A 27,774-nucleotide genomic window follows, 5' to 3' on the forward strand; every position below is an offset into this window, starting at 1 on the left:
GGTCCGGTAAAAACGGTAGTGGTAAGCTTGACGGTACCGTTGTAACCAGACCGGCAAATTACAAGGTCTGCTCGTGGGTGCCTTTCCGTCCGCAAGGTGGGCTGGAATGCCCCGTTAAGTCCCCATTGCCGGGTGCCGGTAAATTCATGACTCGCCATGGTTACCGCCAGAGCCCTAATGAGGGCCAGTGACTAAATTTAGGTATATGGAATATTAAGTAGGCGTTTGTTAGATTTGCTGGTAATCTCTGTTTTAGAGTAACAGAAGTGCTGTTGCATTCAAACCAGCCACTTTTTTTTTATGTATCCCTTATAGTGACCTGCAGTGGTTGTGGCCCCAGTGTGTTAGATTATGCCTGCTGTTGTGAAAGTTTTCTTGCCAAGAGATATGAAGCTAGTAAACTTGCAGTTATTTTTGGTACCATCTGCTTTTTACCTTAAAAACATTTTTTTTTTTTTTTTTTTTTATTTTGAACTATTACTCGGTAAAAACTGAGTTTTGTCAAAAATAGCTGAGGGTCCTAGACGATGGTGCACGCTTTCATCCTTCACCATGTCAAATTGATGTCACAGGTTTCTATGGGTTTCTACAGAACCTCCCCCAGGTTTCCAGTAGCTAGAAATGGGTTAATTGCTTTGCTCCTTATTACTGTCAGATTGTCTGATCTGGTCAAACGCCATTTCAATTAGTTTTGCTAGGGCTTGTGACCACTTGTTGTTTTCCCCGGAGATCAATCTATTCCATAGCTCATTCGTATCGAAGATCCATAGGTTGTCCTCTAACGAGGGGAGGTACTTAAAAACATTAGTATCAGACATTGGCTATGTGAGTTTATGTGCAACGTGGAAGGATTGTCTGAATTGCAAAAAGTGCATAATATGGCATGATTTACATTTGGCACCAGTTGAGGAAAGGAAATGGATTCACGTTTTGGTTATAGATACATACACATTAGGGATGTTCTCTTGTGAAACATGGTTGCAGAGACTGCATGTATGTTTCCACATGTATGAAATCTGTAAGACGTCATTTATCGGTATGTTTTGGGTTTCCAGTATTTGCAGTAAGTTGGACATTCTTGTGGATCTTTCTGTGTGTTTATTGTGAGTGTTACCATTCCTGCACAGTAGTCCAATTCTTGCCTTATTCTTGAGACACTGTAAGTGTTGTTAGGATTATTTGTGGCATTTCTATGAAGGACAAGCATTTGCAAACACAGCTGGCTTGAGCCAATCGAGTAAATGTTTGGAACAATTGGTGGCAATTGGAACAGAAGATTGATTGCTACATTTGCATAGCAATTTATAATGGTTGTGCCAGGACATTTTAATGGACCACAGAGTTCTGTTTCTGTGTCATTTGCTGGACCTCCACTTGTTTTTTTTAGAAGAAATATTTCTATTTATATCTGCTGATGGATGTGCAGTTGTATTTGCACTAGGTTTGTTGTTGCACTGCTTGATGAAGTAGCAGTTGTTTTTTGTTTCTATAGTGGTATTGTTGGGAGATCTCTTATAAGATCTGTTACCATTCATTTTCTTTTTAAAACATTACCTTTTTGGGGAACAGGGTACGCAGCTAGATGGGGTATATAGAGTACACGTAGTCTGTTGTACTCTAGGATGCAAGGAATGTCAGCCTTGATTTTGTTTGCATCAAAATTGACTAGGAATAGTCCTTCGTGTATATGTAGATCTGAAAGTGCTACATAACTCATACATTCTTTAAAGACTATGCTGCCAATGTCAATCAATGTCTGATCTAGGATTAGACCGTGTGATTTGTGAATAGTGATTGAATATGCAAGAGACAGAGAGAGTGTCCTATCGTTTTAACTTCTGAAAGTTTGTCAAAGTGGATGTTGACAAACTGAATGTTGTTGTTGTGTGGATACTTATGGAAGCCAACAACTGTACCAATTGCTCCATTACCTAAACCTTGCTCTACGTTAAGGTCACGTTTAAGAATTACTCTGCAGTTTAGACAAACAATTTACATTTTCTCCAATCCAGCTGTGTTAGAGATAGATTTTTCTAAGCTATTTAGCCCTGCTGTTGCTTGTTGACACATAGGGAGTGTCATGCCTTGCATTTGTAGTTTGTCTGTGTAGATAATATGCAATATTGGTTGCAGTTCTTTTTTTAACATTGCCTCATTGAATTGACTACAGCTTGCTAGGGTTGGCATTAAGAACATGCATTTTATATTTTTTTGTGCTAATTGTTCCATGAAATCAGGAGCAGATGTGTTACATCTGGAGCAGATGTGTTCATGGATGAATCTACTATTTAAGATGAATTGTGCATCTTTAGAAAGAAGACCAGTTCTGATGCTTTTAAAAATGTTAGCATAAGTGAGGTTGGCAGATTGACGCATGTTTTGAGTTAGTTCTCTATATTGGAAATGTTGCCAGGGATTTTAATTTCATAGGCTGCCAAGTGTGTATCTGCACTGTGTCCTAAGGTTTTAAAAATAGGTTCACCTTTCACTGGTATTAACTGTAGGAGATCTCCAAAAACAATAACTTATTTTCCTCCAGAGTTGTTCGTAGTCTGTTTTTAGGACATCTTGCAATCTGAGGTGAATTAAAGCCAACATAAGGTTGGAAACCATGCTTACCTCATCTATTAGGAGCATTTTTATTTGTTTCAGAATTCTGCGTACTTCAGTAGCAGCTTCTGCTGATAATTTATAGTATTCTTATTTGTTTTGGTGTTCTACTGCAAGGAGCACTAGTCAGTGTAAAGTAAAACCTCCTAAAGCTGTGGGGGCTGTTACAACAGCTGAAATGTTGAAGTTTGTTAGGTTTTGTAGGAATTTGCTGATGATTTTAATTAAGAATGTTTTTTCCAGAACCAGCTTCACCACGTACATAGAGGAGCAGAGGTTTATAATTGTGACAGCTACAAGTTTTACCTTCATGCTTCAAACCATGGTCAATTTCTTTAGTCACATCGTCAGTCACTTCTAGGTAAATGGTAAGTTGCTCATCATTTAGCTGTGATTTCAGCACTGACAAGTTTTCGTCTGATTGTTTATATTGATACATGGTATTTTCCACTTCAGTCATGGCTTTTTCTGCTTCATTTCGAATGAGTGGTTCTCCAAGTAGTTCTTGGTCTCCTGTAAGAGAAGGTTGACTACCCTCAGGAGTGTCTTCATCAAGTTGTGCTTGAACTTCTTCTTAGTTTTCTTCAAGTGGTTGTCTTCCTGGAGGTTGTTGTTCACTGCAATTGCGAAAGAAGAAATATGTGGGTATATATGATAATGGTGAAGTAATTTTAGAAGACATTATTAACGAATGTAGGATGAGGTGTTGGGAAGAAGAGTTAATAACATTGGGCCTCTTTACGAGTATGGTGCTAACACGGCTGGTGCTGCAGATGGGTTGCCATCAGATTCCTAATAGTTTTTCGGAACCTAGCTACCCGGTGCCACCAGGACATTACAACTGCCGTTGGTCTGAAATGTCAGATGCTGGAAAATGTTATTCCCTATTCCCATAGGACTCTACGAGAATGGGGACACAGACTCACTGGCACCGTGATAATGGTGCCATTGGCCTGTGATAAGTATGCCTAACAGGGCCGCAACAAGTAAGTGTGACATTTTTATACAATGCAAAATGGAAAATGCTGAGCGTTTAAAAAGCTATCCTTTTTGGTAGGCTGTACATGAAAGTAAAAATAAAATGGTTTTATGGATTTATAGCAGCACTCTGCATAACTTGCTTTATAAAAAAATGGAGATGGAAAATATTTGTAGAAAACATTTAAGTGACACTTGTGTGAATGTTTATTATGTTGTCAGTACATGCATACTTGATATTGTGATGCATTTCAATGTGTAGTTGCTTATTAAATTATGGTTCTTTTGTTTCTATTGTGGGAGTTGTGGTTACACTTTTTGTATTAGAAAAGGTGCACTACAAGTCCCAGAATGCAGAGGAAAATATAGGAGCCAATCAGCAGGTACAGATTAGAAAGGGTAATGTTTAACAAGTGTATATGTGTGTCAAAATTAAGATAATTGCACACACTGAGTGTTATTTCAAAATGTTGCACAAATCGTTTCCATTTTATTTCATTTTTTCCAATGACACACTGTACTGTTGTAAATATATATATGCATTTATTAGTTTTACTTGAAATGGTGCTGTAATAAATATTTAAAACGCATTGCATTTTGCCATTTTTCATTCCATGTACATGCTATGCTTCAGTAACATACATACAGTTTTCGTTTTGACTTTGACTTGTGGGAGTTTTAGTGTAACTTTGTTAAAAGAAAAAACAACACTTGGTAGATTATAATGGGTCATATTAGCATGTATGCATGTACTGTCAATATATTGAACTTTCACACAGGATCTGTCATTTAAACATGCTGTAGTAATGTTTTAAATGTGTTTTTTCTTTTCTTTCACAAAAAAGACACAGGCAGTGCTGCTGGAATTGCAAATGTGTATTTTTAAACTGTTACGAAAATGCTCATTAAAAGAAAACCTTGTAACCACACAACATTGTAAGTAACTGCTACTTAATATCAGGAGGTGGGGCAAAATGGAGCATGAGTATTGACTAGGTTAAAGTAGGTTTAGTGGCAGGCACCTTGTTTATATGCATTTGTAAAAGAGTTGGAAATATAATTTAAAAAATATAAGCATACCTGTACTTTTTGTTGATAGATGCAGATTTGTTTGAATGGAGAATTTTATAATAGTTTCTGGTGCTGGTCCTTGTTAGTAACAGGAGACATGTACTCTGAGAGTTCAACAGTACATCTGAAGTGTTGAACTAAGATAACTGAGTTATATGTAGAGTTTTTGGATGTGTTTGGTGGATGGGTGTGTGACTGCTTGAAAGTAGCCAATGAGGGAGTGCTACAAAGATTTAAGTGGAAAGGGAAGAAGGGCTGCTCTGTGTTACGTGGTCCGTGGACAACACAGAAGTTCACGGACAGGGAGTGACCCACCCGGTTCTTCTAAGGATGCCTGGCATGGATAAGGGACTTTGGGGATTAGCCAATGAAGTGTTCTGATTATGGTTTCCAGGAAGAGAGGGTAGCAGTTCTTTGTTTTGCTGTGTGTAGGAAAGATGGCTGTGGTTGTTGCTATGAGAAGGCTTACTGTGTGGATGGTGGGAGATTCTTGGATGCTTAATCTGAAAAGGTACACAGAAAGGTGTCATATTTCAGGTAACACTGACTTACAGGGAGTGGAGGTTTCTTGGCATTGCCTGGCCAAAACTGGGGAGTTTATTTGCATTTTGCAAAAGTAAGTCTCAATTTCATTGTCCAGATTTAATTGTGGTACATTTTGGTGTACATACTTTGGGCTACATTAGTGCAATATCTTTGCAGATTGCATTGAAAGATAGGCTGCAAGCATTAATGGAACTATTTCCACATGGAAAGATTATCTTTTCAAAAATACATCCTAGGGCAGTATGGAGATGCACCAATGTGTTTTCTCCCCAACAAGAAGCAGGAAGGCACCTTGTAAAGAAAGGGGAATATACATTTTAGAAAGTGTTGGGATGACATCTTTTGCTGGTGAGAACATTGTGCCGGATGGTACACACAATTTTTTGAGTGATGTCATAACTTTCACTGATTTTGGAAATCAAATATTTCTCCAAATCATTCAAAATGCACTCCGAAAGTTCCTGTCAATATTTTGTAGAGTGCATGTGAAAAGAGTTCTGACTAGTTGTAGGCAAAAAAACCTAAAAAGCCCGAGAAAATACATCAAAACTGAAAAAAAACATTTTTTAAGAGCCACCATTTTACACAATTTTTTTAAAGTAGGTGTAAACCTCCCCATCCCCTTGAATTAGGTATTCTGTCCGCGGACACTGTGGTAGTCTGCGTATGGCACATGCCACTTCCCGGTCTTTTGAGGATGCCAGGCATGGAAATGGGACTATTCAGCACAGGGTATTAGCCAATCAGGTTTCCTACCTGTGGTATACAAAGAGAGAAGCTTTGATGGCTTTGGCTATGTCTTTCAGGAAGCAGAGTGTATGGATTTTGGGGGACTCGTGGAACCATTGGCTGAAGGTGTATGCTGAACACTGTGGAGTGGCTGAAAATCTTGGATTTGATGAGTTTCATGTCCAATGGTAGGGAGTGCACAGCATGAAGTGGTGGGCTGCTACCATTTTGTGTAACCATGGTCACACTGACACATCCAGACATTGGGCCTCATTACGACCCAGGCAGAGGACCATGGTGCTATTAGCACCATGGTCCAGGCCGGTGTCCGCCGTGGCGGAATGGGGGATTAACACCCCATTCCGAGGTTGTTGGGGCGGTAATTCCCCATGCCGCCATGGCCCTTCCCCATTCACATTTTTGCCCCATAGGGCTCAATGGGAATGGGGAAGGCGCTAATAACGGTACCGCAAATTGCGGTACCGTTATTAGCACTAAAGTCCCTTTGTGGGTCCCTACTTTAACGGCTGGAAAAACCAGCTGTTAAGGTCGGGTGCCGCAAAGGGACCTCGTAATCAGGCGTTAAGGGTTTAATGGCGCCGACCCCTTTTACGGCACCGTTAAACCCTTAACGCCAGGGTCGTAATGAGGCCCATTATCATTGTTAATTGTGGAGGGAACAGTTTAGGATATGTGACTGGAATTTCATTTTCAGTTTGCAAATTTGCAAATTTGCAAACCATAACATCCCTTTAACAAAGTTTTTTCACTGAATTTGATAGGTTTTTATTAGTGCAACTTAATCATAATCTCCCTTTAACAATGTTTTTTCATTGATATATGTATATATACATGTTTTGTATTTGCTGGCTAATCTTTCTGTAAATTGGCTTCATATTGTATTCAGTCTATTACTTCTAAATTGCCATATTTGCCTTAAAGTTATATTCCGATTTCAGTATTCGTCCAGCACCATTGTCATAATTCTTCACAATTGATAGGTTTACAAAATATATTACAGGGCCTGCGGTAGTGGCCCTATAGTTATGGTTAAGTTGCTAAACCCATGGACCACTTTTTGGGCAGCTTATAACTTTGCCCTCCGGATGAATCCTAATGAGACTTTTCAAAAGAAAAGTAAATGGCTCTGCCAGATTGATCCTGCGAAGTTTGGTGAGGTTTTGTTAAGGGGGGCAGAGTTATAGTGGGGGTCCGAAAATGTGCGGTTTTTTTCCAGAGACACAATCGAAAAAATATTTTTCTCATGCCTACAGACCAAATCGCTGGATGGATTTTCACCAAATTTGCAGCAGGAGCGGCGGCTTGGTCCTGCAATTGTGCTTTTTAAAATTTGGTGTAAATCTGTCCAGTAGTTTTTTTAAAATGACCAAAAAGTAGGTCATCATAAATTAGTGATATCTGGGTTCGGTCCATGGACTCAATTCCCTGTTCGGTCTGTGGATGGGCCTCTAATTGGGCCAGAGGCTGATGTGAGGTCCGTGGACATCAGACGCAACTGCTGATTGGATGGTGAAAAGCAAAAGGTGTGTCATATTTTTGGAAAACGTCTGCCATGTTGTTTCACAGACAGCCCCGCTGTCCGCAAACTTTGTGGAGAAAACATGTTAAAGAACACAACATTGCACTTATCAAACTAATGAAACTATGTCTGGGGAGGTGAGGGGTGATGAGGATGGGATAGGATATGGCCTTATAAAGCCAAAAAACAGTCAATTTTCATACCCAATGGCCACAAACAGTCCGGGGCAATCCTGTGATGTCCGCAAACATCTGAGATACCTTGAAAACACTTGTGTATAGGCGTGTTATAAATGCCATATCATATGATATCATCTATACTTATTTGTGTATTACAGGCTTGGCGAAAAGCAGTTTTTGGATGGCTTATAACTTTGGTGCACCTCAATGAAACTGCATGGAATTTTAGATTTTCATTCTAGACCTGATACTGAATGGTTTTGCAAAATGTGGTGCTGTTTTGTCAATAGGCAACAAAATTAGAGGGGGTCCCAACATATTGCAAACGCTTACAAAAATAGTGCCATATGACGAATATGCACAAAAGTTTGGAAAACTATTTTAGATCCAGATATAAATATTTTTGCAAAGTCTGGTGTGATTTTGTCAGGAGGGGGCAAAAGTAGAAGGGGCTATCAACATTTTTAGATCGTTTATAACTTTGTTGCCATTAGATGAATTTGGACAAGAGTATTCAGAGAGATCATAGAACCAACCTTGAATGTTTGTGCAAAGTCTGAATAGATTTTGTCAAGTGGGGGCTATGTTATATGACTATTGTATGTACATACATGTTGACACTTCTGAAAACATTGGCAAGGACCTGAACACATGGTTTTGCAAATGTGTACATGTTTTATTTTTGACAAGTGTCATAATTTAGGTATCAAAAAATATTGATATACCTTTGGTGACTGCAGTATAGCCTGTAACCATGGGCAGGGGCCAGATTTTCGGGTCATGGCATGACCCTGAGGGACCAACAATGGATTTGGAGACTGACCATGGTTGCAAGCCATGAACACTGGCCACTTGGTACATTATTATGATATAATGGACACTGAATGCAGGGTAGATGTAGTGATAATAGGTATGGTTTGGTTCGGCTGGGGTCATGGTGGAGCCTTATGCTGTAGGCAATTGAACAATGATTTCCATCACCAGGATGCACTGCTGATAACAACAGACATACGTATGTGTTGCAAAAAAAAATCTTAAAGGAACACACACCTAAGGGACTTCAAGGCATGCTAGATGGCCTATTGACCTATGCAAAACTGAATGGCCTTAAAGTATACATTGGCAAAACAAAGATCATGACCTTCACTGGTAATGGGAAGAAACAGCGACCTATCCTTTTGTGGAAGTATGATGATTTACCTGTTGAATGCGTAAAGAATTACAAATATTTAGGAGTCATCATTAATGAGCAATTAAACTGGAAAGGGCATCGGAACAAAACCAGAATTAAGTGCATGAATATGGAGCACACTATTAGCGCATTCTTTGATAAAAATTGTGGTTGTTCTGTGAAAACGGTCTTGCTATTATATACTACTAAGGTTGTACATGGAATGATGTTTGGTGTGGAAGTGTTGGGATACCATTTTAAAACTGAACTCGTCAAATTTGAATCGAAAATCCCTTGAGTTCTTTTCTGTATGCCAAAGACATAGAATTTATTAGATTAAAGGTTGATCTCAAAAGCATCTGGGTTGAATTTATAGGTAAGATAGTTATGTGGCTTGAAAGAATACAACATCTCAATAATGACACCATTATGGTTAATTATGCTAAACCCTTTGCCAGTTTATATCTTTCTTCAGAAATAGGCACAATGGGAAAGATTATGACCCCCCATTCTCAATGGATGGCAGGATTTGTGAGGAGACCACATGGTATGCAGTTGGGAGCATGTAAATGCTGGCTTAAACGAAAACTGGTTGCTTACAGTCTAGAAATAGATCTAGTTAACTTGGCAACAAAAGGTAAGGACCAGTCTCCCAAAATATCCTGGCCTTCCCAAATAGCTGTGTGATGAGACAATACCTAGTGTTAAAATTCAATACAGGCCAAGTACCGGAAACTAAAGGTGTCCTTGTTCGGATTGCCAGGCCTGATCGCCTATGTTGACTATGTGGCAACAATGTTACAGAGTTGCTAGAACACATATTGGTTCAATGTGAGAGTGTGGAACAGCTTAGGCACTCACATCTAAAATCATATACTAATGCAATGAACTGCCTTGATGGGAAAGCACTGTGGCTTGCGTTTCTTGAAGGAATTGATCTAAATTTTATTTTTTATATGTTTACATTTAATTGGAAGTGGAATGAAATTGTTAATGAGCTATCCCTTGGGATATTTTAAGAATGAATTATAAATGTAACGTGGCATGTGTATTAACTCTGGACAGTTTGGGAGGAGGGATATCTCTGTTGTTTTATGTGTATGTAATCTATGATTTATCTTGTGTGTGTTGTATATACAAAGCTAAATTGGCCATGTGTAGAATAAATAAATCAATACATAAATATACAAAAATGCATATGTGCATTTATAGGAGCATTGTGTACAATTATTTGTATAAGTAAGGGAAATGTAGATGGAAAAGATTTGTAAAAGATTGTTACATAACAATTGGTGTGTGGAAGCTTAATGAGGTCATAGGGTTCTCTATTCGCTTTTTGCAGGCTGCCATGGAAAGGGAAAAGGGGCTCTGTACGGCGCATCACCAGAAAATATTAATAACATTAACATTTATCTTCATGTATATAAATGAATTGTGTGATTGAGGCCTGCTTTTTCCCCGTGTATGTGCACCATGAGCTGAGACCAACCCCCAAGGAAAGTGCTTTAAGAACATATGATAAGGTTAACGTCTAGATATATAGCACCTTTTGAATTTTAATATTCTATCAGTGAGCAAAACCACCTGGCCTAGATATGTCAGTGAACAAAAACAAGTGGCCCAGCTATGTGTTGTCATCAGTGATGTAATCAATGACATTGCTGATGTCATCTTTGATGTCATAGGTGTAAGTCATAGCAGTGCACATTGGTGGCATGAGTTATGGTTGGTTAGCTTACCGTAACTGGTGAATTTCTGAGATTTTTTGATTTTACTTGTAACCATGACGCCCCTTTAACAAAGTGTTTTCATTGAATTTGATGTGTATATATATATATATCTACAACACGGCCCGCAGTAGCGGCCGTGTAGTTATGGTTAAGTTGCTCAACCCATAGGAAGACCACTTTTTGGGAGGCTCGTCACTTCGCTCCGCCTGGACAAAATCACTTCAAACTTTGCAAAAAAAGTATATGGGCCGCTCTGAATTCTTTTGGGAAATTTGGTGAGGTTTCGTACAGGGGGAACAAAGTTATAGGGGGGTCCCAAAACATTGTTTTTCCCATAGACTGAATGGACAAAAACTTTGGGCACGCGTACAGCCCAACCCGTTGGACGGATTTTCATCAAATTCATGACAGGAGCGGTGGCTTGGTCCCAAAGGCGTGCTTTTGTAAATTTGGTGATAATCAGTTGTGTACTTTTTTTAAAAGCAGGTAAAATGAACATCTAAAAAAATTACTGATATCTGACTCTGCTCCTCGGTCCCATTTCCCTGTTCGCTTCGCTGTTAAAAGTCTGATTGGCCTGGAGTGTGGTGTGATGTTAGTAGAGATTGGACATGCCTGATGGATGGCTGGAGGAATCGTGATGTGCGTCATCATTTTGGGTAACGGCGCCATGCTGTAGCAGAGGATAGTGCAGTGCCGAAATGGGCTGGAAAAGACGCTTTCCAGCATATGGTGGTGGGAAGAGGGGATGGAAAGGGTGGGGGAGTGTATCCATGTGTACTGTGCCAATATGCAGATACCTCCTCAGGCAACTAGCTTGTATGGTGACTGCAGGCAGCCTTCGTTATGGCACGACAGTTCCTGAGGCGACCTCTTTCTGTGATGAGTGCTGGCAGGCTCAATTGCAGATGGGGAGTGGATTGCACATGACATGAGCATTTTCACATAGGGTGTACTAGGCTGTGTTGTGTGTGGTAAGCCCCTAGTGCCTTGGATGTATGGCTATAGGCCTTGCACCAAAAAGTATGTCCACTAGTTGCAAGTAGGTTTCACATTGTTGCCTTGTGTGTGTGGTGTGTCAGCATTGTACATATTGTTGCTTGAATGGGTGGGGTGATTGTTAGCACATCCTACAGTTTTGGGTGCATGGCTGGACATGATGGTTTCAACAGTCCTGCAGTGTGTCTACTGAGTGATGTGTTGGAATACTGTGTGTACAGAAGTGCATAGGGTTGCAGTGCATGTTTTATTTGGTTGGGTTGTGGCCATTGCGCAGATTACAGAGTACTGTACTGTACTATGATGTATTGCTTCTGTGTACTTAATACACTGCTGGGAGCAGGGGCAATGTTCTGAAGATTTTGTAGGGTTGGTTGGCAGTAGTAAGATACTATGTGAATGGAAGTCGGCAGAGGTGCCGGAGGCTGAGTTATGTTTGTGGATTCTGCTAACTGCCTACATGTTTGCATACATGGCTGTATTATGATGCAGGGGTTGGGTAGGAGTGCCGGGGGCTGAATTACGGTTGTGGGTTCTGGTACCTGGACACAGGTTGCATGCATGCCTGCATAACATTGCGGTGGGTGTGGCCAAGGCCTAGGATCTTGGGTGCATGGCCAAAGGTTGTAGGAGTGCCAGTGGCTGTATTACGATTGTGGGTTCTTGTATCTGGAGACATGTTCGCGTGCATGGCTGCATAACGTTGCAGTGGGTGTGGGCAAGGCCTAGGGTCTTGGGTGCATGGCCAAAGGTTGTAGGCCGTAGGCCTTGCACCGAAGACCCTAGGCCTTGGCCACACCCACTGCAACGTTATGCAGCCATGCATGCCAACACTGTGATACTGGTGTATGGATTTTCTTTTTCAATTGCATAGAACTTCTACATTTGCCCAATTCTGTTGATAGAGAAGTATAACAGGTTTCCATTTCCGGCCACCATGCGGCTACACAAACAAAATCAGGCAGCAACATGTTACCATTTCATTGTGCATTTCCGATGCCAAGTCCTTACTTTTACATACATGGAGACATGCTGGTACCTTATACATGGTGCAATTAATGTCCAGCTGACACAATATATACATATAGATTTACGGCCCCTATCTACTATTTATATGTGCAGTGTGTTACAAATCAATGGTGTATGTTGGCAGACTGTGTGTGCAATGGCTGCACATACGTTGGCGGCAGAGCCATATTACGCACTTTAGTGCCTTTGGTAAAGGAGATTGTTGGGCCTCTCCTTCATGAAATGAAACAAATTCCTTTACAACTTCTTGAAAGATTGTGCATGCTTTCTAATGTACGCAGCATAGTGACCTGACCGGGTTGTGTCGCCTGTGTGGTACATTACAGCTATTGGTGTGAACGTTTTCTTGCCAAACGATACCTGTCCATGTGTGAAGGTAGTAAGCTAGCAGTTACAGTTTTTTGCAATCTTCTTACAGTACAATGGTGAGTTGCTAACATTTGGACACGGTGGAAGGTGCTTTTGCAAGCAGGTCCAGAAATGGTGGCTAACGAATGCCCTTGCACTCCTGTGCATTTGCGCACTGGACAGGAGTTCATAGCTTGTAGTATTTTACTTTTTCCATTGTAGTTGACTTTTACATGCTGCTTGAGCAACTGCTCCAATGACTGCATAGTTGTGGCGATTGTAGATGCACCACATTGGTTCGGTACCATAGACAGTGGCATCTAAGTTTGCTGGGGATATTTCTGAAAGCAGTATTTCTTCTTCCATTATGCTATTGTGTACCTTTTCATACCCTCATACATTGCTATATTTGGCAATTTGGTTTCTTTGCTCTTGTTTGTATGATTTCTCATTGAATTTGAACTATGCCTCTGTGCTGGTGGTATGACTCCACTGACCTGTATTGATGTTGCCAAAGGTATCTTTTCTGATATTGCGTTTGTTTCTAAGTAGTGGTGGTAGTGTACAGATTACTTTTGTTAGTGGTTTCATTCTCATTAAATTTAATTGAAATCATTTTCGTTTTAAGAGTTCCCAGGAGTTTCCAGGATTACTTTTGTGCAGTAAGTTTTAAGGGTTCAGCATGATTTCTCCCCTCTACTTATAAGGTTCTGGGGGACAATGTGGTGGAAACATTTTTGTAAAAAATACTTTTTTGGAATGCTTCCTTGTGGTGCCATTAGCATTTGCACATACTCCTTTACCAGTAGTGACATTGACAGTTACACTCTTTTCAGTACCTTTCACTACCTTCATTTTCATTTCTACATTTTGACAGAGGCATTACATTCTCCTCACTGGTAGGTGCTTTTGTTTTCCTTTGTAACTGTATTAGCTGTTCTCTTTCAACTTTCTGTGCAAAATCTGCATTGGGGTGCATGGCTATTTTCTATGCTTTTAGGTAGAGCTGGTCTATGTCTGCATTGTTTTCAACTGAGTAGCTTTTTGCTAGGCAGTCTGTAGCAGCTGTTGGAGAAAAAAGGAAAGCGTAGGTCTGCACATTTTGTGATGTATATGTGTGCATCTGTGAATGAATGGATGAATATGAGGGTAGGAATACAGATAGCGGTATGTTATTGTGTAATGGTGTGTTACTGAATGGTGGAACGCTATATTGCTATTTGGGAGTTGATATAATGCCGGTGACATGATAAAACAAAGTGTGCAACTGCTGAGGTGCACTTAGTAAGCATGAAGCAAATTGCAGTGGTCTGATGCAATTGTGTACCTTAATATACAAGAACACTGTACTGTCTTTGTAAGAGGCCCACCTCCATGATACCATTACACTTAATTTGTTGGCTGTCGAGAGTAGGCTTACTCTGGATTGCATTTTGAAGTTGACACACCACTGGCTTTTAGGACAGAGGTGGTAACTGCAACTGTGAAAGAAAATAGTAAGACAATATGTTTGTTAATGGCATACTGACTGCATTTGGCTAATACATTACATAAAAGGGTAGGGGGATGTGTTGGCAGGAAGACAGTGTGTGTCTGTAATTGGATGGCTTAGTATATGAATGGGGATTTGAGAGCATCAGCATTGTTGGTGGTTCATTTGTAAGTGTACCATATGATGTGCCATTTAGCAAGTGTGTGCATTGGTGTAGGAGTATTTACTTTGCAAAAGAACTAGTGCTAGTTGTAGAGAGTGAGAAAAAGGTTGGGGAAGGTGTTTATCTTGGAAAGGAAAACGTGTTTGTGTGTGAAATTCCATTACCTTTTCTGCACATATATGCTCCCTACATGTGTACAGCATTTATTTAACTTCTTGCATTTATGTATCCACATTTATGATTGGTACTGTTGACAATGCACACATACATTTTTTGCCTTCTAAGTAATGTTACATTCTTTGAAGTGTGAAAAGTGGCAAACACCCTGTTTTTATTCATGCAATGTATGTGCTTGGTTTAGGTTAGTAGGATACATTCAGTGCTCCTTTTGTGCGATAATTATACGAATTTTGGACGTGATTAGTTAGTGCGGAAAAAAATGTGTACCATTGTCGGAAGGAAAGAAGACATTAACTGTTTGGATAATACAATGGCTGATATGGGTAAATTAAAACTTTCAAAGCACATACCATTGAACTTTTTGAGTATGTTATGCAGGTTCATTGGCAGATACCCTGCTCAGAGGCACTTATAACAAACAGAGTTGTAAACATAATTAAACATACTGTAGAAAACATTTTCACACCTGCACTATGTGGCGATGGGTGCTGATGTGAATGAATCTGGATGCAGAAATCTCGATAGTTTCACAGAACTCTCTACTGGAGGTGCTTTTCGAATCACACGAGACTTGCACTGTGAATGTTTAATGGTACATATGGATTGTTGTACAGAAATTATAGTGTTAGATGGAGAGATCTTGGATGTGATTGGTCAATGCGTGTGTGACTATTTAACAGTACCCAATGAGGGAGTGCCGGAAAAAAAGTAGTGGACAGGTAAGGAGGACTGCTCATGCTTTACAGGGGGCGCCGCCCACGTGGTAGTTTGGGGAGCAAATATGTCTCATCCTGACCTTCTCAGCATGCTGAGCATGGGACAGGGACTGTGGGGATTATCCAATTAGGTGCTGAGGGTGTGCTTCACAGGAAGGGGCGGTTATAACTGTTTTTCATTACTCTGTGTAGTGAGGCTGGCAGAGATGGAGAGATGCACAGTGTTGATTGTGGGTGATGCCTTTGTGCAAGATCTGCACAGGTATGCCCTGGAAAGAGACTTTGCAGAGATGTGGCCAATGTCACTACTGTTCATGTTGTTGTGGTATATTATAGAGCCCTGCATATGGGTTACATGGCTTGTTCACATTTGTTCCATCAACTAAAAAAGATGATGAAAGCAGTGAAGCGGATTTTTCCCACTGCCATGGTGGTTTTCTCATCCATACCACCAATAAGAGTATGGGACTATCCCAATGTACTTTGTCCCCAGCCTTAGGTCAGACGGTATCTTATAAACAGAAGCATGTGTGATTTGGGGGCGCTGCTGGTATGTTCTCCTCTGACAATGACATCCTTGATTCTCAAAATGTGTACATTTTCCATGCAAATGGCATTTCTTTGTCCACCATTGGAAATGGTATTTTGTTTCACAATCTACAAGATGTGTTGAAAAGTTTACTGTAAGAATGTAAGGAGGAGAAGAAAATAAAAACTCCTATAAAAAGCAAAAAATAAGGTGTTTGTTTACAAGCACCAAAATAAAGGCTATTTCAGAGCCACCACTAAAGACGAAATCCCCTACCCTGGTTGAAATGTATTACCCCACTCCTGCACACAGCATGGATTACACGTGCCACATCCGGGGCTTTTGAGGATGGCGGGCATGGAAATGGGACTGTGGAGGCTAAGGGATTGCTCAATAAGGTTTCTGGGTGTAGTGTGTACGCAGAGACTGTGGCAGAAGGTGTATTTGTAGAGAGGCATACAGAAGCCTATGGTTATGGCTGTGTGTTTCAGGAGGCAGAGTGTATGGATTTTGGGGAGTCCTAGATACATTGGTTGAAAGTGAATGCAAAACACTGTGCAGTTGATGCACATTTTGGATTCTATCATGTGGATGTGCACTGGTATGAAGTATTTGCAATGCACTGGCTGATTTTGGTTCCTATTTGTGCCACTTTGGTGACGCTCGATCATCCAGACATTATTATCCTTCACTATGGAGGGAAAGGTTTAGTGCATGTTACCAGAATTAGTCTGCAGTTTGCGATGAAGGAATCATTAAAAGTGTGACACATGTCCGGCAATCATTTTCACAATAAGCTTGCAGTTTTTAGGCTACAACAAGTGCAATGTTCATGTGCACAGCTGTCCTTAGGACGTGGGTGGACACCTCAACCTACTGAAAGTATGTTACAACTTTTTCCCACCATGCTGGACAGGGGCGGTGTTACCAGGACACAGAGGATGATATACACACGCGCATAGCTGTGGAACAAACAGACGTGTGGTCCCACAACTAATTAAAGGTGTATTAGAAGATGCGGACATGCGGGCAGTACTGGCATTCTACGGATATCTGCATTGTGTGATTGAAAATACGCCGGGCAGGTGCAGTGTCCTTAGGAAACCTCAATTTTGCTTAACTGCAGCCATCTCGAACAGGACTCTGCGCCACAGACTCATAATACAATTTTAATTTTAACACAAAAGGAAAAGCCACTCAGATACCCACCAACACCTTACATCTACACCTTTAATTTCTAACAAACAGAGACACTATAAGGAAAGAGAAAGGCTAGCACAAATGGATATATAAACAGGGGAATCTGGGATTTGAACAAGTTCGTCATGAGGGGAGGCAAGGATTGAGGTCTCATCGAAACGTCTCTGCTCACAGTTATTTTGTTGGGGATGGTGGGGTGGGAAATGGGAAGGGGTACACGTGAAAGTGGGGCAGTGGTATTTCATGTTTCCCATAACATGTCCTTGTATGACATGTTTTAAGGTGGCTAAATTGTTTAGCAATTGTTCCATTTTGACATCCAGGCTGTCTAGGTTGGTTTTTAAAGCATTCCTTCATTTCCTGTGGCCATATGCTGTTGTGGAAGCGGTGCCACTTGTGGTCCATTCCTTTCATTTCCAGTATTTCCTGTTAAAGATAAAAATATCTGTTAGGTGTATATGAAGCAATACATATTGACTGTCTTACTTTTTAGACTGTGTTGCATACCAATGGCATTACTATCGTTACTCATTTAGTCATGCGGGAAATTCTCTTCCAGCCATTCCAGGGTGCTTGGCATTGCTTCATACAAAAAAAAAACATCATGGTTTTCCACTACTGTAGACTGCACAAGCGTTGCATTTATAGGCAAAAATTCAGTGTACTTACCGCGTTGTAATGAGGTTCTGCTCTCAATACTTTACAGTCCTTACTCTGCCACTTCCTTCTTTGTTCCTATGTAAAGCAGCAGTGCAGTAATATTGTTTGACGCAGACATTATTTCCCTTATTGGTGCGTTCCTTTATGGTGTATACACTATGCCTTTGCTCTGTTTGTTTCACAAGTACAGAATTTGCAGACCTACTCCTCCTTGCAATGCATGTACATGGTGCTCTTTGTATAGCTCCCTTATCCTTGCTGAATGGTACCACTAAGTAAGAGAACACCAGCCTTTTTCAGCAGAATGAATGCTTGCTGCTATCCGCAAACAGACAAACAGTCCGTGGTTACTGTGCTCCTCGGCATGCAGACTTCCATGTGGTATGCTGTATGATACATCTATACAAACTAAGGATATCCTGGTAAAAACCTATGAAATTCAGTGAGAAAACGTTGATAAAGGGACATTATGATTAAGTTGCGCTATTATAAACCGATCAAATTCATTGAAAAAACATTGTTTAAGGCACGTTATGGTTCAGTTGCCCTAAGCAAAACCTAGCTAGTACATTCAGTGCAAAAGCTTTGTTAAGGACGTTATACTTAATTTTCACTAACATCAACCTATCCATATTATGGGTACAAGTAAAACCGAAAAAACACCCAGAAATTTACCAGGTATGGTAAGCTAAGCAACCATAACTCGCGCCACCACTGTGCTCTGCTAAGACTAACACCCATGATATCAAATATCACATTACAAATGGAAAAATGGTGGTAGTACAAAACATAATGTTTTCATTTTGGAAGGAGAACATGCCAACATTGCACACAAAAAAATCAAAAAGCCTTGTTCACATTGCACCGCGCTTTCTCCATTTTTGGCCAACACGAGGAAGAATGCAGCCACATCTGTCTTTGGGCAATGCATGAAAAAATTATGTGTAAATTTGGAAACATTTCCATGAGTTTCCGAAATGTCTCCTTCATTGCAAACTGCAGTGAAATGCCACTAATATGCCCTAAACTATTCCCTTCACAATGAACAATAATATTGTCTGGATGAGCGAGGGTCACCAAACTGGCACATAGAGGACCCACATGGACCCACTTCATCCCACGGATTCCATGCCAGTGCACGACGACATTATGGAGCCCAAGGTGTGCTGCCACTAGACAGAGCTCTGCGTAAACTTGTTCCCAATGTTTCCAGGAGTCACCCAAAAGTCATATAGTCCGCCTACTGAATGGCACAACCATACCCGTAGCCATCTCCACTCCTATTTGCAAACACACAGTCTTTCACAATCTGTTCCTACACACCACACCCAGGAAATCATAATGACCAAGCCCAACTCCTGCACAGTCCCATTTCCATTGCAGCCACCCTGAAAAGACCTGGATGTTGCGAGTGCGCACCTCCAAATGGTAGGGATTTTGCAAACATATTGCCCTATGTGGGGGGCTTCACAAACACATTTTAAGCATCATAGAAAATGGGCGTCTTGGTGGAAGTTGGGAAAAATGTTTTGTTCTAATTTTGCTGAGCAACTTGTAAAGAAACACCTTTTTGTGTGCTCCTTGTTAAGGATTGCTCTCGGATTTTCCTCCTTACATTACTACACAAGTGTCTGCATTGTACATTGTACATAGTGCAACAGATGACTAATTTCAATAGAAGGAAAAAAATTCAACGCCACTGACAAATGCCACACTGCAAGCACTATGGTTCTCATGGGCACAGAAGAACATTCTAGCATGGAACTGAAGGGCATACATAACCCGGAATCGTTAATCCTTAGTCCCATTTCCATGACAAGCACATTAAGAAGGACAGCATGCAGCATGTGCGATTAATCCAACTACTGCGAGGGCCGCACCCCAGGAAAGCAGGGCCAGTCCTTCTTCCCTTTCCAGTACTCTTTTACCAGTACTCCCTAATTGGCTACTGTTAAACAATTACTTACGCATCCACCAATTACATCCAGGAATTGTGCATGTAACGCTAGCACATCTATTGAACAGTCCATACCAACTCTTAAACAGGCAGAGGTCAAATGTCCTGTAAATCAAAACCACCTGCATGGGAAAGTACTGTAAAACGATCTACGAGTTCTGCACCCACATACATCGGCATCACTACCCATCACCACGCCTAGTAGGTATTACTATTTTTTGTACAGTACAGTGTCAAATGTATTATAAGTTCATACCAACAGGGTACCTAGCAGTGAATCTCCATAACGTACTCAAACTCCGTACTATTATTTCTCCCATCACGTACCATTAAATGACTCCTACTGTGGTAGGTGGTGGCAAAGTTGGCATTTGCCCATAACAGCCATTGGTATATGGAAACAGTTACTGTTCTTTTGGTCCGTGAATTTGGCAATGCTTTCCCCGATTAACACACCTCCTATCAAATTTGTAAAAATCGCACACAAAATGATCACGTAGCCTTTCCCATCAAACTAAGCCAAGTGCATACATTGCAAGCATAACAGCAGTTTCCTACTGCACGTCATACATAACAACAGTAGTTAAGCAATACAAAATGTTATGTGTGCATACACAACAGTAATATGCAAAGATTTGCTATAGGAAATTAAAGCCCAAAAGCAATGCCTGCAGTCATATAGCAAGTATACATTTGCAGAGAAGTACATGCAAATGCACACACAAAACATTTTGCTGTGCACTCTGTACATCTTTCCGCACCTTTTTGTCATCCTTCCACAATGCGAAGTACTGCATTTTGAAAGTAAATACGCCTACACTAATATGCACACATGTTTCATAACAAGTCATACAATACACTCCCAAATAACCCACCCCCCCTTAACAAACATTTTCTGAGGCTCCCAAGTACACATCCATATCACAAGCCTTCCATTTACACACACACACACTTCCTCTTCCTGCCAAGACATCCCCCTATAGTTTTGAAGAATGTATTGCACAAATGTAAGCACCATGCCATTAGCCAACATATTTTGTTACCATCTTCTTATACAGGTGCCGTACCCACCTCTCTCTGGAAAGCCACTGGATTGTGCACTTCAAAATACAGCCTGCAATAAACCTACCTTCAGCAAGCAACAAAGTAAGTACAATACCATCATACCGTTGTATGTCTTACTAGAAGAGTACACTATTGTTTTATTGTAGCACATAGATGTGCAGCCATCCACCAGTATGTACTCCATTGTTACTGATCACACCTCTACAGGTGTTCAGTGTTTCTTATATCGCCATCATTAGACTAATCCCCACATAGTAAGATACAGTCCCCAACCAAAAGGTAGACACCACTGCACAGCAACACACTTCCAGTTAATCGCCTACCCTCCTATTCACCCACTCATGCACATTGCACACATATACATTTCAATGTTTGCACACCCACACTTCCCTTTCTTCGCCAACAGCTACTACACAATGCCTACCAAACTGCAACCCCATAGAAAGCAATACAGAAAGAGAGCCACGCCACCTAAAAACACAGAAAGTATCCATGCACCGCAAGCTGAACATGAACAGAAAGTTGCAGGAGAAGAGGTAATTCATTCAATAAGGAAAACTGATGCATCTATCAGTAAAGACAGTGTAGTTAATTGTCAAATTTTGAGAATAAAAAGAAAACCACTAAGTACAGTGCAACGCAGACTACTGCTAAGAGAGCACGTACAAATGGTAATGTAACCACAAGCAAGCATTCTAAAAAAGTAATTTTACAAAGAATATTCCTCCACCACAGAGTCCTTCATAATCTTATAAATAGAGGGCAGAAATCACTCCAACCCTCAAAACATGCCGCAGAAAAGTCATACTAGAAGCTCTTGTAGACAGTGCAATGAGCGTAAAACAGAAATTGTTCATAGTCATTTTGAACAGAATAAAACCACTAACAAGATTAAATGGTAAATTGCAACCACTACTTTGAAACAAACGTAATATCAGTATAGATACCTTTGGCCACATATGCACAGGTGAGTGGAGTCACACCACCAACACAGAGCCATACTTCAATGAAGAATCATACAAACAAGAATAAACAAACCAAATCCCCTTACATCGGAGTGGACGAGGGTATGAAAAGATATACAATACCATAATGGAGGAGAAATATCCCCATCAAACTTAGATGGCACTTTCCATTCCACCAAAGCACCTACAAATGGCCTTGAAAATTAATGTGTAACATTCACCAATGCTTAATCAAATCTTTGCAGCAATTCCTCAATCAGTATGTCAAAGGCAACGACAAAAGAAAAAGAAAAATACTACAAACTATGGACTACTGTCCAGTGCGCACCTACACTGGAATACGAGGACATTCCTTAGCCTGTATTTCAGGAACTGCTTGCAAAAGCACCTTCCACCGTATCAAAATGTTAGCCAGTCAGAAATCTAGTTTACAAACTGTAATATGCAAAAAGTTCAGCTTTAGCACTCCAGCATTTAAATGATATTCTCCTACACGGTACAGCCAAACAAGTGCTCGATGAAATAGAGCACGTCAAAAGGAAATATTGTGGAACTGAAGAGCACTTACAAACTCCAGCATTTTCAGACAACAGCACTGACAACAGTGCAGCTATTAACCTTTTATTTCACACTTACAGAAAACAAATACAAACGTTCAAAAGCACATCTTCTGAAATGCCAAACCAAGTATGTGTGTGTTGTTGTAGACGTTGCTATAAAAAGAGCACCAAAACTATATATAATGCAGAAAATAGAAGGCAATGAGGACTCCCAATGGTTTCAATTAGCTCTGTACCTTATAGCTGAAAACAAATACGGAATTATGAACACCTCCATAGTGTGCACATGGTGCACTGCAAAGCTTCACAATAACCAAAGGCCTTCACGGGCAATTGGTAACAATTTGGAACTATTTCCACTGCCAAATGCACTGCAGCAGCTTAATGTGTATGAGACCATTATAATCCTAACAGTGCACCCATTTCAAGCAATAATACGACTTTCCCGGAAAAAGGAAAAATTGCCTCCCACCGAATTACTGTGTAAAGTAGTTTATTTACCATTAGATCTCAAAGAAAATGTAGATACTCTATGAGTGCAAATGCCAATACAAGAATCTTTGATTATCCTGGAAAATGGTGTACCTACAAAAGAAAAAGAATTTGGCAGCAACTAGTGGACTTAACCAAAGTTAGGGAAGCGTTGCAATACCTTAAAGAAAACAATGAATACTACAAGGAAATAAACTTTCAAGAAAACCTGAGAGAAACAACCAATATAATTCAGGACTCCTCAACAACTGGCCAATTTGAACATCTAGATCCTAGTGCAGCCTCCAATATTTTCGACCACAATACAATTCACCCACTGCTCTCCAAAGACACCATAGATGATGCACTAGAAACATATCAAATGCGGCAAGCCAAAGGAGCCCCAATCAGCATATGGGAAAAAGTGTGGAATCACAAGCCTTTCCTCTACTGTTCCTGACTGGAAATGGTGGAAGATATGATAAAAGAGGCACACAAATAACAGCATCAGAATACCGCTGTTTTACGGATGTATTCTGAAGACCCTAGATTTAGACAGAACATGGAATACATATTGCACCTGCTCTTTGAAAGTGAACTGGCAATGCTATCTTATGGAGTTGCCCACACATTAAAAACAGGTTCCCATTTTCAAAACATGTCTAATACAAAGCTACTTCAAAAAGTGCAAGAGAAGCACAAAGTTTTACAGTCAAGTATTACACATCTCTTGGCAAACATGTGTGGTACGAAAGAGTACTGGTTCCGACAGCACGCAGATGTGCGGTGTATGCTACGCAACCTTGGCCCATGAACATGGTTTGTAACTTTAAGTTGTGCAGAGTATGCAAAGAAAGACGTGAACAATTTCCTGCGCATAGCAAACAAAAACAAAACAGGTGTAGAGATGAAAACACGAGGAGAGCTTTGCTCTCTCGATCCAGTAAATGTTTCACACTACATTCATCATCACTTCCTTGCCATGTGCACTTCATTTGAAATAAACCACTTCCTTGCCTTGGGGAAGTGGAACACTTCTTTTGGAGAAAAGAATATCAAGCCAGGCGCATTTGTGGATTAAAAATACTCCTAAATTTGGTTTGAGTGTGATGAAACTGTTTTGCAGTTCATTCACAAATACGTCACTTGCGAAATCCCTTCAGAACGTACACATAATGACCTACGAGCACACATTTTGCAATTCCAAAGACACAAGTGTGGCAAGTATTCTCGATGCAAATATAAGAACAGAGGCAAATACTACACCAAATGCTGCTTTGGTAAACAGCTTCATGCCTTCGGTTCAACACAGTGTTAAAGGAAACATACTCCATAAAAAGGAGCAAAGCATCAAGGTACATCAATGATTACAATGCAATTATTGCCCTCCTATGGAATGTCAATGTTAATGTACAGTACATTGAAGACAATTCCACTGCAGTTGCATGATAGGTCACCGCCTACTTAACCAAAGCAGAGAAAGCAGAGCTCAAAGACCTCTGGGATGACATATCCTCTGACAAAAAACTGGCACAGAAATTGTACAGCTTTGGCATTAAAATGCTGTCCCATAGAGAATGTGGCAGCTACGAAGCGGCTGACTATTTAACCGGCACCGCCTTATATGGGAAATCTGACAACATAGTGTGACTAAGCCTTGGCCCTGCTGCATCCAAAAAAAGAGTACTTGAATCGTACAAAGACATACAAACAATAGCCAAAACCATTCCCAACAGCCAGGACATTTTGAAGGACAGCTTATTGGACACATATTACCTGAACAGGAGTATTACTTTGAAAGCCTTGTGCCCGCACCAGATAGCCCAAAACTTTGCGTAGAAGAACAACATTAAACCAAATGAGGGAAAAGGTAGATACAGAGTGATAAATTGTGAAGGCAGCCTGGTGAAACTTACCAAACGTAGCCTAATTAATCATATGAAGTTGTCATTAAAAACTCCTCAACACAGAAAAGTGTACTACATGGCTCTACTGCAACTTTTCCAAACCATGGAGAAAAGAAGAGGATTTATTAACCACCTACACCTCCTATGAAGATGCTTTCTGTTGTTGTAAACCACCCCAAAAACAAAGAGGTGATGGCTGGAAGGTTCAGAATGAATCTTAACCACTGGCATTGCTCTGGGCAACCCTCCAGACCATTGTTCTTTGCCTGCCAAGCCAGTACTGAAGGTGAAAGACCATATGCAAATCAGGCTTGGTCTCACCCCAAAAGGGGTAGACCAGCCCGAACTGCTAGGTCACATCCCTTCTGCACGAGACCACAAGCATCCCCAAACATGTTTCGGCCTTGTTGGGCCTCATCAGTGAGGAGTAGCTTGAGTCTCTAGGCTGAGCAGGCACGGGACCCACGTCTGGGCATAACCGTCCCACTCGGGGTGACAAAGCAAAAACAAAGAGGAGATGGCTGTAAGGTTTAGAATTAATCTTACAGGTTTGGCTGCCTACAATACAGGTGGAGTCAGTCTACACCGATTCCTACTCCTTCCAGTACAACACCAAAACAATTAGAGTGCTATAAACTTTCAGCAGAATCTGCTAAGGAGCTACGCAGAGTTCTGAAACCAATGAAAAAGCCACTAATAGATGAGGTGAGCATGGTCTCCAACCTAATGTTGTCTTTGATTCCCCTCAGATTGCAAGAGTTCCTCAAAACAGACTATGAAGAACTGTTTGTAGGAAAACATGTGATTGTTTTCGGAGATTTCCTTCAATTAACACCAGTCAAAGGTGAACCTGTCTTAAAAACCTTAGGACACAAAGAGTTTCCGTAAAAGTCTTGGAAGCATTGGGAATGTACATCTCTGGCAACATTTCCAATACAGAGAACTAACTCAAAACATGCGTCAGTCTGCAGACCTCACCTACGCCAACATTAAAAAAAATATACGGATTGGTGTACTATCAAAGAAGGCGCAGTCTACCCTCAATACTAGACGCATCCATGAGCTGTATGGGAGTTACACAAGTGCTACTGATGCCATGGAACAATTAGCTCAGAAGAATATCAGCTTATGTGTCAACTGTAGAGTTATGTTAAAGCAAAACATTGACGTAGAGCAAGGTTTCGTTAATGGAGCACTTGGTACAGTTGTTGGCTTCCAGGCATACCGACAGCATTCAGTTTGTAAACATCAAGTTTGACAAACTTTCAGAAGTCAAAAATATAGGATGCACAACAGCGCGATTCCTTCTTTTCAAAGACATGTATGTACGCAGAGAACAGTTTTCTCTCTCGCTAGCTTATGCAGTAACTATTCATAAATCACGAGGTCTAACCTTAGATCAAGCATTGATTGCTATTGGCAGCACAATCTTTAAAGAAGGCATGAGTTACATAGCACTGTCAAGGCTATGTACACTGGAAGGACTGTATCTAGTGAATTTTGATGCAACTGCAGTCAGTGCAGACATTCCTTCCATCATAGAGTACAATAGACTATGTGCACTGTATACACCCCATCTGAAAATGTACCCTATTCCTCAGAAACCAAAAGGTTTGAAAAGAAGGCTCACACAATCAGAAGATGTAAATGATTTGGCAACTCTTCCATCAAAGAAATTTAAAGCAACTCATACTACATCAACTACCAAAAGCACAAACAAAAGAAGTCAAAAAGACAAACCAAACCAAACTCCACCCAAAAAAATAAATGCCTCTGAGAAGAAACCACCCTTCCATCAAAGTGCTCAGACACAGAAGTACCTGGCCCATTCAAATTTTCCAATACAACAGGTGTTAATTGCTATGTAAACGTAACAATGAATGTTCTATTCCAAATACCAGCAATTGTGGAAAACACTTATTTAAATGGCACAGACCAGTTGTGTTTCTCAATGCTCGTCCTTCACAGAAATGCAATAAGTAATCCTGACACCATTTACAGTATCTCAGGAATAAGGCAAGACTTGGACTACAGTGTCAGAATGGTGAAATTCACTTTAAACTGACAAGAAGATCCACAGGAATTTCTAATGTACTTACTACAAATACTGGAAAGGAAAAACATACTCATAAAATGAAATATTTCTCATTTCCTCCATGTGGAAACATACATGCACTTTGTGCAACCATGTCATTCAGGAACAAGTCCCTAATAAATGCTTTGTGTAAATATCAATACCTAACTGTCACTCCACTCCTTATCAACAACTGGTGCAAAATGCAAACCATAGCATGTTGCCTACGCCGTGCAATTCTGATATTCGTTCAATGGTACATATACACTCACATTGTCAATATGTAATATTAATGCTCCTAAGATACAATGCTGATGGAATCAAAAACAAATGCAAACTTACTGCCTTCACACACGGACAGGTATTACTTGACAAGAAAACCTTCACAACAGTAGCCATAATCTACCACACAGGCGACTCAAATAATGGAGTCCACTATACCGCATACATTAGAAAGCAATGGGCATGGTGGTAACGCAATGCTACTTCCATCAGTCCAAATCAGAGATTACATGCAAATCTTGAAAATGCCTACTTAATATTTGTGAAGCTAGAATGTACTCATTGATGTGCAGACCTACTATACCTTACTCCCCAGCACCAACCAGTACCTTTGTAAGTGGACAAAAAATGTTTTTCCTTCCACACTGTCCACCTAAAGCAACTTAGCATACTGCAAGCAATGACAAAATGCACTAAAGTGTGTGTTGGACATTTCTATCCCCAATGAACCCAATGAATACATGCACATAAACAATACGTGTACACAAATCACAGTAGCAGTATTTTCCACAAGATACATTTAAAGGAAAGTCCTAAGTATGAGGGTTCAAAACTATCCCCAGTAACCTTTGGAACCACCACATACGCAAATCAATCACCAGCTCTCTAAGAATAGTCATAGT

This window comes from Ambystoma mexicanum, chromosome 9 (genome assembly GCF_040938575.1).
Source record: "Ambystoma mexicanum isolate Mex_15411 chromosome 9, UKY_AmexF1_1, whole genome shotgun sequence".
NCBI lineage: Eukaryota > Metazoa > Chordata > Amphibia > Caudata > Ambystomatidae > Ambystoma > Ambystoma mexicanum.